Source organism: Canis lupus, chromosome 27 (genome assembly GCF_011100685.1).
Source record: "Canis lupus familiaris isolate Mischka breed German Shepherd chromosome 27, alternate assembly UU_Cfam_GSD_1.0, whole genome shotgun sequence".
NCBI lineage: Eukaryota > Metazoa > Chordata > Mammalia > Carnivora > Canidae > Canis > Canis lupus.
The window spans coordinates 6059251-6075896 of record NC_049248.1 but is presented as its reverse complement, the minus strand read 5'-3'; the positions used below and the strand labels follow the sequence as shown (position 1 = coordinate 6075896).

General features: G+C 43.6%; 1 protein-coding gene across 2 annotated transcripts in view; it reads right to left on the bottom strand.

Moving 5' to 3' along the window:
• GALNT8 (polypeptide N-acetylgalactosaminyltransferase 8) overlaps positions 1-16646 on the bottom strand; it is a 134681-nt gene that overhangs the window by 13251 nt on the left and 104784 nt on the right. Inside the window, exon 11 of one of the 2 annotated variants that reach the window (XR_005379759.1) lies at positions 6431-6598. The exons of the other annotated variant lie outside the window; for it this stretch is intronic. The gene's annotated coding sequence lies outside the window, so the exon portion shown is untranslated. The remainder of the gene's footprint in view (positions 1-6430; positions 6599-16646) is intronic. 2 annotated transcript variants of the gene reach the window in all.

The window sequence follows — 16646 nt, the reverse complement described above, 5'->3', positions numbered from 1 at the left end:
GGACAGCAAAATTACATCAAGAGAGACAAACAAAATTTACCTCCTGGATCACATGGTACCTAAAGCTCAGTTTTATTATTTTTTAAGCCAAACTCTTTAAAAGAATTTTATCAGTTTCAAGTAACGTAGTAAGCACATTAGACTTATTGTGAATTTTCCAGCAAAAGCTCTGGTTAATTTGATTGATATGAGGATAAAATGAATTGAATCTACTGGTACTAGTTGTAAACACTGTTTACAAGTCTGAGTAAAATTTCATTGGTGTCTAAAAAAAAACAAATAATAAATAAAATAAAATAAAATAAAATAAAATAAAATAAATTAAATAAAATAAAATAAAATAAAATAAAATAAAATAAAATAAATTTCATTGGTGTCAATACCCCAAGGAGAAGCATTGCCAGGCATCTTGTATATTACAAGATATGTCTCATATTTAATGATTTTTGTCCTGCTTCTTGTATTGGTTTTCTCAGGGCACCCTAAATGTCCTGTATTCGGCATTTTTCAATAAATTACAAAAACTCAGCAGTTGGGGTTTTTATCAAACTTCTGGGTATGGGTATTTTTATTTGCTAAATGTGGTGGCCCTACTGAAGAGGAGTCATTCACTCTCTACACCTTGCCATGTTTCACCCTGCTCTTATCGTAGCTCTGCCAACTTAGCCCAATTTTGGCTAAAGTTATATGAGTTAATGAATTTTTCTTTTTTGAATAAGATGGTTTGAGCCAGATTTTTAGTCTCTTGTAACCAAAAGAAAACTAACTGAACCCAATTAATTGCAGAACCACCACCACCTAATCTGTAGAGCCTAATTATAGTAATAGCTACCTTTGACATTAATCAATTACTGAGTGTATTCAGGACATTTTAAATATGCTATCTCACGAATTAGCCTACTCATCCTTTGGGATAGACATTATTTTCTATATTTCACAGATAAGGAAACTGACTTTCTGTGAGTTGAAATAATTCTCCCCAAATCACACAGCCCGGTACATGGAACCAGTATACCAAAACATCAAGTCTGTATTCTTCTACTGAACCACACTACCTTCCAGTCCAGACTTGAAATTCTCAATTCTGGTTTTACACCACAGAGAGAATTCTTCCATTGGTTCACTGCTGGTTGAAGTAAAATAACCACCAGAAAGCCCACTTCCCACGAATAGCTCTGACTTGAAGCCAAACACCTGAAAAGTGGCTGAACAGAGCCTTGGTTTAAAGTGGGTGCAGGAAGCCCCCTGAGTATGACTATTTTCTCTAATTTCCAAGCAAGGATTATGATCTGAAAGCAAGTTTTTGGCTCACTTGAGTAGTGTCAAATTAATCAAGGTCAGACCCATTGTTTAAATTAACCAAATAACTGCAGATTTTCCACTGTTTATGGATACTACCTAAAACTGTACAAGCTGGACATGAACTATGTAAAGGCAGACCTAAGAATAATCACCAGATTTCCAATGAATCATTTCAGTTTCCTGCAAATACAAATAATACATAAAAACTAAATGACTCCTTCACGTTTACCTGTGATACGACATTCTATGTGTAATTCATCTTGTTTTTGTTACTTTCACAGTAACTCTGAAACTGAGATACAGCAGAGAGGTGCTCTGCTCAAAGTCAAGCAGCAGGTCAACAGCAAATAGATATGACCACAAACAAATAAGACCCCAAAGAAACAAATGAAAAAAATAGCAAGTGTCTACTGTATCCAGGTGTTTCTCTGGCTCTTTTAGCAAGAGAAAGATGTCATGGCTTAGATAAATCGACACTAAAATGCAATGAGGAACATGGCTATGACATCAAGTAAGGAATTCCTGAATCCACACATGGACTCCTTGCTTCAGACTTCAAGATTATAGAATTAGCGATGCTCTTGACAAATAGGTTTAATTAGAAACAAACCGAAACTCTTTGTCAGCCAGCCTCCACCCCTCCAGGCTTCTCTAGAAGCCTCTGCCCCTGCCTTTGCTGCCCAGGGAAAGCTACAATAGCATTGCGCTGATCACACAGCGATGCTGCCAATGAGTATTGTAGGTGCTATGGTGCTATCCATGGAGGGCAGAAGGTGAGGACAGCAGCAGCACTTCCCAGAACTCTGATGGCTTTTCAAGTACAGCCCAAATGAACATGATAATGATGGTTCAAGTGACTCCAAAAGGTGAGACACACCTATTTGTCAAACATCTCCCCTTAGCTATTTGCTGGTGGCTCTAATTATTTTATGGAGGAAGTTCTAGGAACAAAAGAAATACTGTTCCTTACCACCCCATCCGAACAGGCCAGAGAGAGCTTCTCAGGCTCCTGGAGAGGGTGAAGGGGAGACCAGTATGACCAGAAGAGATGTAATTTGTGACATTCTGCCCCCTGAGGTCTGTGGAATGATGACAACCACTCCCATCCCACTTCTGCTCCTTGCCTTCCCAGTGGGTGTGCACATTTTCTACTAGTAAGAAACTCTCAGAAGGGAATTTTCTGAAGCCTGGCACAGCAAAACCCCAAATACAAAGGTTCTTTTCAAATCCACCTCTGAAGACATAGACATGGCCAACACGCACATGAGAAAATGCTCTGCATCACTTGCCATCAGGGAAATACAAATCAAAACCACAATGAGATACCACCTAACACCAGTGAGAATGGGGAAAATTAACAAGGCAGGAAACCACAAATGCTGGAGAGGATGCGGAGAAAAGGGAACCCTCTTACACTGTTGGTGGGAATGTGAAATGGTGCAGCCACTCTGGAAAACTGTGGGTTCCTCAAACAGTTAAAAATAAACCTGCCCTACAACCCAGCAATTGCACTGTTGGGGATTTACCCCAAAGATACAGATGCAATGAAACGCCGGGACACCTGCACCCAAGTGTTTCTAGCAGCCATGTCCATAATAGCCAAACTGTGGAAGGAGCCTCGGTGTCCAATGAAAGATGAATGGATAAAGAAGATGTGGTTTATGTATACAATGGAATATTACTCAGCCATTAGAAACGACAAATACCCATCATTTGCTTCAATGTGGATGGAACTGGAGGGTATTATGCTGAGTGAAGTAAGTCAATCGGAGAAGGACAAACATTATATGTTCTCATTCATTTGGGGAATATAAATAATAGTGAAAGGGAATATAAGGGAAGGGAGAAGATATGTGTGGGAAATATCAGAAAGGGAGACAGAACATAAAGACTCCTAACTCTGGGAAACGAACTAGGGGTGGTGGAAAGGGAGGAGGGCGGGGGGTGGGGGTGAATGGGTGACGGGCACGGAGGGGGGCACTTGACGGGATGAGCACTGGGTATTATTCTGTATGTTGGCAAATTGAACACCAATAAAAAATAAATTTATTATTAAAAAAAAAAACAAATCCACCTCTGAACTGCACACTTAGCCCATCCATCCATGAGCTCTGGGCACATGCTCGGTAAGTGACTATAATCTCTTCTAGACTAGATTCCTGTAGGAACCTTCCATCCATGGCACACCAAGGCTGTGCCTTGAGAGAGGTTTGCCCTCCTACAGGCAGATGATTTAAAAGCAGTAATAAAACTGACCAAAAGTCGGACTGCTTTTTTTTTCCATTTGCAAAATCAGATTTTAATTATTGCATCTCTGCTATGAAACACTGCAAAAGTGTCCATGTATTCCCAAACAATTGAGTGTGTAATATTAGTAACACTTTTGGAGCAAAGTTTATCACATTTTCTTTTATGCCACAAATACCTTACTGATTGCTTTTTACTTCATCTGTGTCAGACTGTCCTGACTCGAGTGGACTCAGGTCCCCACCAGTAGTCTCTTTACCATTGCTGCTTCTACTCCAGCCAAAGGGATCCCTCCAAAACGGGATCGGAGCCTGCTATGCCTCTGACTTAAAACTCTTGCTTGCTCCCCTTCACTACCTTCAGAATGAATTCAACTTCTACTTGCTTTGTGACTCTTCACAGTCTGAGTCCAACTCAGACCACATTCTGAGTCCAGCCCCCCCATGCTCTTTTATCCCCCCATGTGACCCACACCCCCAGTTCCTTGGACACATCATCCCTTTCTCAGGGTCTGTGCCTCTCCTCAAGCCATTCCTCCTATTAAGAATTTTCTTTTGATATTGAAAACTCTGACTCCTCCTGCAAGGTTGGCTGACGTGTCCACTTCCCTGGGACACTTTCCCCAGGAAAAATTCATGGCCCTTCCTACCTACTCAGAGTGCCTGCTGCATGACTCAACAGCAGCACTTCTATAGTTTTCCCCATATGGCCTCTAAGGAAGGCTATATTCCTAATCACAAGGGTAGAGCCCAAAACATTTGTTGGGCTGCATTTTACTAGTTAGCAGAGTTGCTATGCCTTAAATCAGCCTGCATAACCAACCCATCTTTCAGTTCCTGACTCCTTGGGTCAAAGCAGGCTACTTTCTTCTCCATCCATGTGACCCTCAGTCTATGAAACCAGCTGAGAAAGTAGGCTTACATCCACCTTGGAGTCTTGCTCTTTCCCTCCTTCCTGCAAGTGACCCTCAAGAAAGCTTGTTCCAAGGTAGATCGGAATAAAGACCCCCCACACACATTTGTCTGTGGTCTCAACAGTGTTTCAATTTGGCCTGCTACTCCAGAGTTGCAGGTAACTGGGTACTACTATGGATAATAATAAAGTTGTATCTTGATTCCTGCACTTCTCTTTGCACTTCACTCCCTTAGTCAGAAAGCAGTGATGATGAGTGAAGAACACCAGGGCAGGATCTAGGCCCTCATGAATACCCTGAAAGCCTGACCCCCAGTGTCTACCACTCATTACACTGTACTACAGTCGGTTGCTTACATGTGTCTGACATCTCTTATAATCTCCCTCCTAAAAACATTAACGCTCTGCTCACCTTTGATTCTCCAGATCCTAACACATGCAGGCTTAATATAAACGTATATTAGAATGACAGCCTTGCTGGATAGAGTATTCTTAGTTGCATATTTTTCCCATTTAGCATGTTGAATATATCATGCCAATCATTTCTAGCCTGCCAGGTCGCTGTGGACAGGTCTGTTACCAGCCTTTTTGTGTCTACCCTTGTAAGTTAAGGACCACTTGTCCTGAGCTGCTCTCAGGATTTTCTCTTTATAATGTGCAAGTTTCACTATAATATGTTGAGGTGTTGACCTATTTTTGTTGATTTTGAGGGGAATTCACTGCGCCTTACAAACTTGAATGCCTGTTTCCTTTCCCAGATTAGGGTAGTTCTCAGCTATAATTTCTTCAAATAAACCTTCTGTCTTTTTTTCTCCACTCTTCATCTCCTGGGACTCTTATAATATGAATATTATTTTACTTTGTGAAATCACTGAGTTCCCTAAGTTTATTGTTGTGATCTATTTATTTTCTTTCACTCTTCTTTTCAGCATCCTTGTTTCCCATCACTTTATCCTCTATATCACTAATTCACTCTTCTGATTCCTTGATCCTCATTTTATGGCTTCCACTTGGGACTGCATCTCAGTAATAGCACTTTTATTTCAGCCGAACTGGATTTTAGTTCTTTTATCTCTATAACAAGGGATTCTCTAGTGTCTTCTACGCTTTGTTTCAAGCCCAGCTACTATCTTCATAATCATTGTTTTATTTATTTTTTGGAAAGATTTTATTTACTTATTCATGAGAGACACACACAGAGAGAGAGAGGCAGAAACACAGGCAGAGGGGAGAAGCAGGCTCCATGCAGGGAGCCCAATGTGGGACTAGATCTCGGGACTCCAGGATCATGCCCTGGGCAGAAGGCAGGCACTCAACCACTTAGCCACCCAGGTGCGCCTAATCATTGTTTTAAATTCTAGTTCAGACATCTTACTTATATACATGCTGATGAAATCCCTGGCAGTGAGTACTACCTCCTGTTCTTTGTTTTGGGGTGAGTTTCTCCATCTTATCATTTTTGCCCAGAAAAGAAAAGAAGAAAGAAAAAGGAAAAAAAAAACAACAAGAAGCCAAACAAAATAAAACAAAGCAAAAACTAGGTGTGTTTTGGTCCGTATGTTAAAAGAAACTAAATCCCAAAATACGAAAGAAGAAAGAAAGAAAGAAAGAAAGAAAGAAAGAAAGAAAGAAAGAAAGAAAGAAAATAAAGGAAAGGAAAGGAAAGGAAAGGAAAGAAAGAAAGAAAGAAAGAAAGAAAGAAAGAAAGAAAGAAGAAAGAAAGAAAGAAAGAAAGAAAGAAGAAAGAAAGAAGAAAGAAAGAAAGAAAGAAAGAAAGAAAGAAAGACGCATATGGCACAAGATACTCTGTAAGTTGCCTCCTCCACTCCCTGCTGATTCCTGGCCCAGCTGTCATCCCTCACCCCTGATTCTTTGCTCTCAGAACCCCAATTTTGTTCAGATTTCTAGAAGTCAAGCACTTCAAAGAAGTTGGGGCCCTCCCCAGCCCTATGTTGAACAATAATCTTACCCATTTTTAACAAAATTGATTAGGATGAGCATGTGTCCTAAGTGTGGCCTAAGAGAGGTTGGTGGGAGACAGCTGGAGGTTTCCTTATTCTTAGAAAGGTTTGTCCTTTCCTTGCCTTTGGACTCTGTGGTATGAGGGCATGGTGCTTGGAAATGTTGCTTCAGCCATCTGTAAGAAAGAGAGGGGAGACAAGCAAGTCTCAGGGAATGGAATCCTCTGAGCCCTAACATGGCAATGGCAGTCTGATTGCCAAAATGGTTCAAATTCTCCATTCTGCCCTTTGCAATATGACTTTGAAGCTCCTTCCACCACCAAAAGGCAAAGTCTATTTCCCCATTACTTAGGTCTGGACTGGCCTAGTGAATTGTTTTAGCCAACAGTATGAGAGAGAGAGAATCTTAAGCAGGTCCCATGTCCAGCACAGAGCCCAATCTCACAACCCTGAGATCATGACCCGAGCCAAAATCATGGGTCAGATGCTTAAACAACTGAGCGACCCAGGCACCCCAAGACACATTTTTTAAAGATTTATTTATTTTAGAGAGAAAGATAAAGTGAGCAGGGGGAGGGACAGAGAGAGAGGGGAGAAAAAAATCCTCAAGCAGTCTCCACTGAGCATGGAGCTCAATGTAGGGCTCAGTCCCAGGCCCCTGAGATCATAATCTGAGCCAAAATCAAAAGTTGGATGTTTAACTGACTGAGCCACCCAGGTACCCCCAAGGCATCTATTTTTTTAAGTAGGCTGCCAACCCTTTGAGGTAAAGAACTCGTACTATATGTATCTGTAGAGAGGACTAGAATCTGAAAATGTACATATCAATACAAGGTAACCTCCACTAAATGCAATATGAGCAGACCAGTCCATATGAAGACTTCATGAAGGAAGCTGGATATGAACTGGGTAGTCTTTGAAGGAGGTTTAGGATTGAGAGAGATGAGAATTCACGGGGAGGTGGAGAGAGGCTCTTCTCTGGCCCTGGTGAGTTGGACATTCCATGGGGATTTGTTCTGGGAAGAGGTGAACGACCAGGAGTCAAGCTCAGAAATGGTGATTTAAGGTATAAAGGACACAACAAGAAAAGAGCAGCTTTCTCTTGCAAGCCCAGCAAAAGTTCTTTCTGTGAGGTCACAAGGCATAGCTGTCAGGAGGTATAAGCCAGTGTTCTCCCCAGCCATTCTCAAAAGTGTTTCAAAAGGCACGTTGTCTCAGGGGTCAACAGGCCGATGCCCATGGTCTCAGAAATGACCAGGCCTGAGGAGTCCCTTTCTACGAGCTGTGCTCCTATACTCTTCACATGCTCTGACTCAGTGAGCCCCCTGCCAGCCTGAGAGGTGGGGTAGGGGTTCATAGAGCAGTCCTTTAATAAAGATTAGATCACAGCTGAACAGATTTCACAAGCCTCAAAAAGAGTAACAGTGAGGTACTTGTTTCTTTCAAATTGCCAGGTTTACCACATCCCTCTCTACATCTGAGTTGCCCCAAGCCTGAGAGGAATGATAAGGGCCCCAGGCTCTGTCAGGGCCATCCCCCTTGGGGTCTGAAGAAAAGGCTAAAGAAAGCCCCCTGTTCTCCCAACTGCTAAGCGTGAAGGTGCTAAATAATTCTGAAAACAAACCAGCTACAGAATTAGAGCACAGGGAAAGAGGAAACTATTATGTATTTTGGCCAAGAAGCCTTCTTTCTTTTATCAAGCAATGATTATGTGCTAAGCAGATCTTATCTGCAATATTTCTCTGAAATAAGTATAATGATTCCCATTTTACAGTTAAGATATCAGCCTCAAGAGAGTGAGAAATGTGCCCACAGTCAAAGCCAAAGCTTTTGAGTGGGAAAGGCAGGATTCAGACCTAGGTCAGTACGAAGTCCCCATGCCAGGCCTGGCTACTAGGATTTTTTCAAAGTCTGAGTGGAACACAAGCTTTCACAGGGTATTAGTTGTAGAGGCATCACTTAGTCCAGAGAGTGAGTTAACACGTGGGACTTCAAACCAGTTCTGTAATAAAGTAGCCATAACAGCCATGTGGCCTTGGCCCAATCACGTGATTTCTCAGGGCCTCAATTTTTTTTCATTATACAGTGAAAAAGTGAATCTGGATAATAGATGAGACCCTCTAGCTCCTATGGCTAGGAGGTTTTCCATCTCTTCCATAGAGAGGCTAGCCCAGACTGATCGGACCCAACTGAGAGTTTCTAGGAAAGAGGTTCAGACTGGTTCAAAGTCAACCCTCCTCCAATCCACCAAAATCAGGACTTCAAAAGTATTGATTTAGCTGTTGGAGGCTCAGTCTTGTGGATGACAGGGCAGTTAAAGGGGCAACTGTAAACGACCCTTGGACGCTCTTAACAACCATCTATGCCACAACATCCAACCAGAACAGTGAAGATTCACCAAGCCAGTCTCTCTTGACCATGGGAAACTTCACCACTGCTTCCCTTGCTTTGAGAAAGGAGAGCTTGTCCATCCACCCCTTTCCCCTCCTTCCAGATCCTCTGATGGGGCAGAAAAGCCACATACGGTTGTTGTATGAGAAGGGGCCAGGGACACCTGGGTAGCTCAGCAGTTGAGCATCTGCTTTCAGTTCAGGTCGGGACCCTGGGGCCCTGGGGATTGAGTCCCCCATCCAGCTTCCTGCAGGGAGCCTGCTTCTCCCTCAGCCTGTGTCTCTGCCTCTCTTTCTGTGTCTCTCATGAATAAATAAATAAAAATCTTAAAAAAGAGAGAGAGAGAGGAAAGGAGAGGTGAGGAGAGGAGGAGAGGAGAGAGCCATCCCTGCTAGCTGAGAACGTGCCTTTCCTGAAAGTCAGTCCTGGGGGATCAAATGTCATTGAGGATGTTGACTGACCTTCCACACCAACCCCCCAAATCAGCTAACAACCGCAGTGGGCAGGCCCTAACAGAGGGAAAGACAAGACTGCTGCAGGAATCTGCGGGGTGGCAGCTGCCTCTCAGTCACAAGGCTGCTGAATAGGTAAGGGAAGGGAATCTGGCCCAGGGCAGATTTACACGCAGCTCTGCTGCCCGCACTGCTGCGAAGGCAAAGCCCCACCTCCTCCCCGCCCCCGCGCCCAGCAGCGCTCCCAGGAATTGAGGCTGCAGGAGCCTGACACCGAGAGCCTGCAGTCGCTGGGAACCGCTCCAGGACACAGCCTGTGCAAGGGAAAAGGTTTGAACAAGAAGAGTAAAGGGAAGCCAGAGTCCTTGGTTTGTGTCAGGAGAGTTTGAGCCATTAGTGGGTTGCTGGGTGGAGGACCGTGGAGGAGCGTGTGCGGTTACCTGGTTATGTTCCTCTCTCCCTGCTCCACCTTGCTGAGCTCCAATCAGCCAGATGTCCAGAGTGGGGACTCACCACTGCAAGGGCCGCCAGTCCTCAGAACAGCCTCACAGGAAGGACTCAGGTGGGCTTTAAGGCTGTGGGGGTGCAGGTGGGGGGGGCCAATGGAAGGGTGGGTAGGTGTAAAGGAGAGAAATTTGGGGGGGTGAGTGTGAGAATTCAGGATGGGAGGTGACAGCTGGGGAGAAGGGAATGTATCCCCAGGCAGCTGCTGGTGGATGGGGCTTCCCTGCTCCTGCCATGCACTGTGCTTTTTGCAGAGGGCCAGCAGTGAAGGGCTAGAATGGAGGCTGAGGTCAGGGTGCTGTGGGTGACTGGCACCGTCCAGGTCCCCAGGCTTCTGTCTCTCAGAGCCATTATCTAACTGTTCAGCAGGGAGGGGAGGAAATCATAACTACACATTTCACAAGGAGGCTCTCTAGGAAGGAAGAGCAGCTGCAAAGAAAGGATGTGGGTGAGAATGAACAGAAAGAGCCTCCCCAGCATCCACACTACAAGGCAGCTGATGGAAGCTAAGATGACTTGAACCCAGAAGATCTTTTTTTTTTTTAAATTTTTTTTTTAATTTTTATTTATTTATGATAGTCACAGAGAGAGAGAGAGAGAGGCAGAGACATAGGCAGAGGGAGAAGCAGGCTCCATGCACCGGGAGCCCGACGTGGGGTTCGATCCCGGGTCTCCAGAATCGCGCCCTGGGCCAAAGGCAGGCGCCAAACCGCTGCGCCACCCAGGGATCCCGATCCTAGAAGATCTTAAGGGGAGGGGAGGCTGCCCCCTCCCAGAGGGCCTGGCAGGTCTGGCCTGGGCTGGGCAGAGAACAGGTGCTGCTGAATGAGGGAGAAGCTGTGCAACCTTGGGCAACTTAGTCAACGTCTCTGGACCAGGATCAATCATAAAAATGCCTGCTCTGCTGACCTTAGTGGATTGTTGTGATGTTCAATTGTGGAAAAGGTTTGTAAAATGTGAAGTGCACTTAAATGTAAAGGCATAAAATTATTCTTGCCAGAATTTCTTAGACTAGTGGTTCCCAACTCCAGCTGCACATGAAAGTCTCTTGAGAAGCTTTTTTTTAAATGCTGCACCAGGACTCCATCCCAGATAAATTATTCAAGTTGGAGATGGAGAGGGAACAAGACAGCAGAGGGAGAAGGAAGTGGTATTTTTTTTAAAAGTGTCTCTATGGTTCTGAAGCCCTATGAGGGCTGAGACCCACTGCCTAAGATTTCACAAACCTCAGGAAGGTAACTGCTTGGAGCACACGTCGCAGCTTCTCCCAGATTTACTAAGTCAGAATCCCAAGGAGCCCCACAATCTCACTATTGAGCAAGCAGTAAAAGCAGCATGGACATGTTGTCGCAGTGATGAGTCTGTCAATGACCTCTTTCCCCACAGGATGGATGATCATACCCAGCAATGCTCTTGACAATGTGGGCGCAGCTTGCTTGGGAAGGGGAGGTGCCCTTCAGATCATAAGTGCAGACACGTGCTTTTGGGATGGGGTTGTGCCAGACAGCCACATCCAATCCCAGCCCTGCTGCGCTGAGGTGACAGTCCAATTATCAAATGACAAATTCCCCAGCCAAGGAGCCTGAGAACCTTAAGATAAAAAGGAAACCATGATGTTATCTATAGCTATTAGCAGAGATGGCCCGTGTCTTATTGTTTTGCCAATAGATTGCTTGGGCTTTCTTGTTTCACATTCTCTCTGCGTGCTCCATTCCATTCCAAAGATTCTATAAGCACACACACATATGTGCCCATTCACACCCACTCACATGTGAGACCCCAACCTCATCAGGCACTCAAATGGGCAGATGAAGAGGATTCAAGGAGCCGGTGAACTCCTACCAGGCAGCCATGTTACCTGGGCACATGGCTAGTGTAGGATAGGATAATGCAGCTAACATTGGGAGGAAAGGTAGCCTAGGGGTCACTGGGTTTAGTTCTTTCCTCAGGGGCCATATGATCACAGCAGTTCAGAGCAAGGACTGTGAGCCAGACCACCTGGGTCGAATCCTACCTCCACCCTGACAGACTGTGCCACTTTGGACAAGCTACTTCTATGACAGGGAGGTACCCACAGGGCCACTGGGGAGATTAAATGACTTGGGACATGTAAAACTCCTAGAAACAGGCCCAGCACAGGGTATGCTGGGGAAGTGTTTGCTGCCATTATTGTGGTTTCTGCTGTGCTTTATGATAGGTGAGGAAGTTGGGAGTCTAGAACATAAGTTGCTCCATTTGTTCATCTTTCTTGACTTTTGCAAGAATAAAGCCTAAGAAAATATCCTTAAATGTGGACAGATATCCATACTAAAAATAGTCACTGTAGCATCATTTAGAAGAACAGAAACCTGAATGTCAAAACTCAAAACAGTAGCAAATAATGATGTATCTAATAATGATTATGTAATAATTGCATGAGAATATTAAAGATATATGAAGTTTTTATAAATGAAATACAATATGATCTCTGTACAGATACAAATACAGATACAGATACAGAGACAGAGACATAGCTAGTCTAGAAGAAAAACCCAAAACAGGCTAACACTGAATGTCTCTGGCTATGGGATTATGGGGTCTTTTATTTTCTTCCTTGCATTTTTCTGAGTTGTACAATTTTCCATAGTGAGCAGAAAAGTCAGATAATAAAGTGTTTCAAGCAATTTGTTCAAGGTCAAATAGTGCATTAGGAGCCCACATAAGCTTTCCTTCCCTGTCCAGGGTTCTGCTGCTTCATCAGGCACACTAGCAATAGGGAGGGAAGCCAAATGGAATAAGGCTGATGATCAGACACCAAAAAGCACCAAGACCAGTGGAGCCATGCAGGACTAGGATCCAGCACAACCATGTAGGACTGGGATCCAGCACAGGGGGATCCCTGGTCTGGACTTGTAGCTGTACCTCTCAAGGCTGAGCTTGAAGGGCAGAGCTGGATACTTTCTATCCAACCAAGACCTTTCTAACCAGAGTCATTGCATAGCACACTGGGGCTGGCATACAATCCAACATCTGCCCTTGAGGTCCCTATCACCTCCCCAGAAGTGGAAAAAATCAGCTTCTACTTGATCTGAGGATACCAATGAATTGTACCACCTTTTCTTTCCTCTGTCTACATGCTCCCTCTGCAAATGGGGAGCCAGAGACTCAGAGAATACTAGTTAGCACCCTTGCTGGTCTGCATTCCCCTGCTCCTCCTTAATATAGAAGTGCCTTTCCATGCCCAACATTTTTCCAATCATAATGCCAAGGTACTTGACACAGCCAAAACTGAGAAATGTTTATTTTGCAACTGTGAAATAAAGAAGATCTGGAAGCACTTAATAACTAAGACCTCATCTAAGAAAAATAGGAAGGCAGGAAGAAAGGAAGGAGGGAAGGAGGAAAAGCAAGAGAAAAGCTGAGGGAAGAGATTTATCCCCCTTGGTTTTACATAAAAATGATTATATCCCTTTCAAAATTTTGCTATAACCTGCTCAATATATTTGTAAGTGGTAAGCTCTGATCTTTGTCTATAAAATAAAGAAACTGGAGTGGGTAAGCCCTGAAATTCAATGATTCTATATAAAGTTGAAATTTAGTAACTCTGGCTCTCTTTACAAAAGATCATTTGGGTGGCAAAAGCCAAGCAATAATGTTTGCCAAGTTATCGAGGGAACCAGCTGTACATTCAATGAATAAGCTAAGCATCCACAGAATTTTCAAGCAAAAACTCAAAAATCACCTAATCCAACCATCTCATGTTACAGATGGAGACCCTGGGCCAAAGAATAATATCAATAGCTACCATCTGCTGAGTGCCAGTTGGGCGACTTGCTCAGGGTCACACAGCAGGTCAGTGACAGACCCAGAATTAGGTATGATGCCCACCTTTTCCACAGTTCACTTGTCCAATAAGACAATAAGACAATAAGACAATAAGATAAGAAAGGACTGGCTATCAGGAACTCCTCACAGACCAAGATGTCCAGAAAAGGAACAACAGGTACAAAGGCAATAAGAGGTAAAGAGCAACTACATCCTCTCTCTTTTTACCTGTAAACACAGAAAGTAAATGATGCAAGAAGGGGTGGAGGGGGTGGAGGAGTAGACAATGAGCATCAGGCCTTTCCTGGGTGAGCAGAGTAGAAGGTAAGAGCGTAAAGAACACCTGGCAGAAAGAGCTGCCCAGAGAACTTAAGTCCCAGCATGGGAGGAACCAGATCCAACTGGGAGGTACCATCATCTGAAGCACCATGGGAGGATATCTTGAAAACAATATTTAGGAGCATGGAAAATAAGACTAACGAGCCTGGTTACTTATAGCTCACTGCTAGTTTTCTTTAAGTCTTGTTCAGATTGTGAATAAGATTTTAAAATATGATATTTAGTAAAGGCACTTGAATATTCTCATTAAAAGGTCTAGTTGAGTTAGGCATCTGACTCTAGATCTCGACTCAGGTCTTGATCTCAGGGTCATGAGTTCAAGCCCCATGTTGGGCTCCATGCTGGGTGTGGAGCCTACTTTAAAAAAAAAAAAAAGATCTAGTTTAGTTAGAAAACTAAATAGAGACACATATGATTGTCTTTGACTTTGTTAATGAGACGTGTAGAACTCGGGCTGTTACACCACAAGGCAATGCCATCAAGAGGCTATCAGTCTGGAGAAGTGCATCTCAAGTATGGACATTTGCAGCAAAAGGAATAGATACTCTAGTTTGAACCAATAAGACCCAGTTTTACAGTTATTTTTCTCAAAGACTTCTATTTCAGAAGGGTTGGAATGTCAGGGAGGCAGAGACTATCATATTTCACATTATTCAGAGCCCTATCAAAACAGTGATTCTGAATGGCTCTGCACAACTCAACAGAAGTTTGGAGAACTCTCAGAAGGTTGATAAGAGGCCGCAAAATGGTCTATTGGAGAAAACCTTTAAGGGCTAAGATTCCATGGACTCAAATTCACCATAAGAAGTTTCAGATGACTTTGAGTTTCTCAAAATTTATTCCTTGGGTTATAGTTTTTGTGGGATGTGACTAGACGTGCCCCCCAAATAATTTGGACCACACAGGTTTAAGAAGTGTAATACATTATTTGCTGCAGGACTTCTCTAGACCTTTAATCTTATGTTCCCATGCATTGTATATATCTCAGAAGCAGAAACGTAGTGGCTGGGAACATCTCCATGGAAATGTTGTGTTGGACTAGGACCCGGCGGATCACATTTGAGGAACTCTGGCATAAGGAGTTATTCTAGGTAATATGGTCAGATGAATATCCATCTCAGTTGGTACAAAATAGGAGGAAATGTATAACTGAGGTAGGAGAAAAACATCCCTACAACAAGAGTTATGAAGCTCCAACACGAATAGCGTGGAGTCTGAGTTTTGGAATTTCTCTCCCTCCCATCCCCTGGTTATGAGGATATTTCAGAACAGGCCTAGGATAATGAGGGACTTTTCCCGATGCAGGGCAGAGTAATGGATTCTTTGTCTTTTGGAGGCCAGTGGCCTGCTCAATTTTTGTATGTCATTTTGTCTTATTCTCTCCTTACTTGCCCATCATTGAGTTCGGCCGACTCCCTTGCAAATTAAATACATTTCTGAAATGTATATAAAGAAATACACTCATGTAAATTGAGTCCTATTTTCCACTGGCTTGTGTTATAATTCGACACTGTGAAAAATGTTGACCCCAAATGCATTGCGAAGGCATGTTTCTGAGTCTGTTCGGCACTCAAGGAGACTTACTGTGTGGGTCCTCATGCAGTGCCCTCATAGCTCCTTCTCTCACTCAGTGCAAGCCCAGGAGTCAGGCAAGTAAACGGCTGGCTGTGCACACTCAGTCGTTTGATGTCCCAGGTAATTCCTAAGTGTGTTGGAAATTCTCACTGATTCCCAGGATTTGTGTGTGTGTGTGTGTGCTTATGTTCTTTCTAAATGGATTATGGAAACTGCTGGATATTCCCTTCTGTTGCCTTGTTTTAGCAGGGAGGCATTTTTTCATCTAAGAGGGTATTAAGCCCCTTTCTATGAGTCACCTATGTTACAACAAAGTATCAGATAATTACATAACTGAACCAAGACCAGTGTTAGGTCAGGAATCCAGATTTACAAAGGGAGAGAAACTATTGCACATATATTTCCTAAAGGCCTTGATTTACATGAGCTTTGAATGGTTCTAATTGTTTCTAGAGGCTGGGCACTTTTGAGAGGCCCTGCCTATGCCTTAGTGTCCTTCTAGAGTGGGCCGAAAAGAAAGAGACCATGGAAAAAACAACTCTTTTTTTTTTTTTTTTTAATTGAATGCTTACTCTGTGCTGGGATCTGCGTTGCTACCTACTTAGCATTATCTCCTTTAACCCCACTGGCCACCATGAGGGTGTTCTATCGATGGCCTGATTTTACAGAGGAGAGAGCCATGGCTCAGAGGCGTTCCCCGTGTTCAAGGCCACACAGTTACACAGACAGGCTAGCAGCACTGGGCGCTGACTCCGAGGTTGGCTGACATCACCCCTTCCCATACAGTTAACAGAGAGACAGGAGGGCCTTAGGACCGCGACCTCATTTCTCACATCCTGCCTCACCTGACTCGGCTATAAGTGTGGAAGATACCATGCTGCACACTTGGAAATTCATCATCTAGACAGTCAGAATGCAGCAAGAAAAAGAGGAAATTGCAATCGAGTTTGTTAGAGTTCCCACTTCTGAACATACATTTTGAAAAATACCCCCTAATTCCTCCAGTGAATAAAAAGCCTCTTTCTCAAATCTGACCCATAATCCCGCAACCCTGTCCATAGTTCCTTTCCCTTCCACTGGACAAAGGAATTATGCTGTATGAAGTATGCCATAAACTAATTTAAGTTCATATTTTTATAGACCATATATTTTCCTTTAA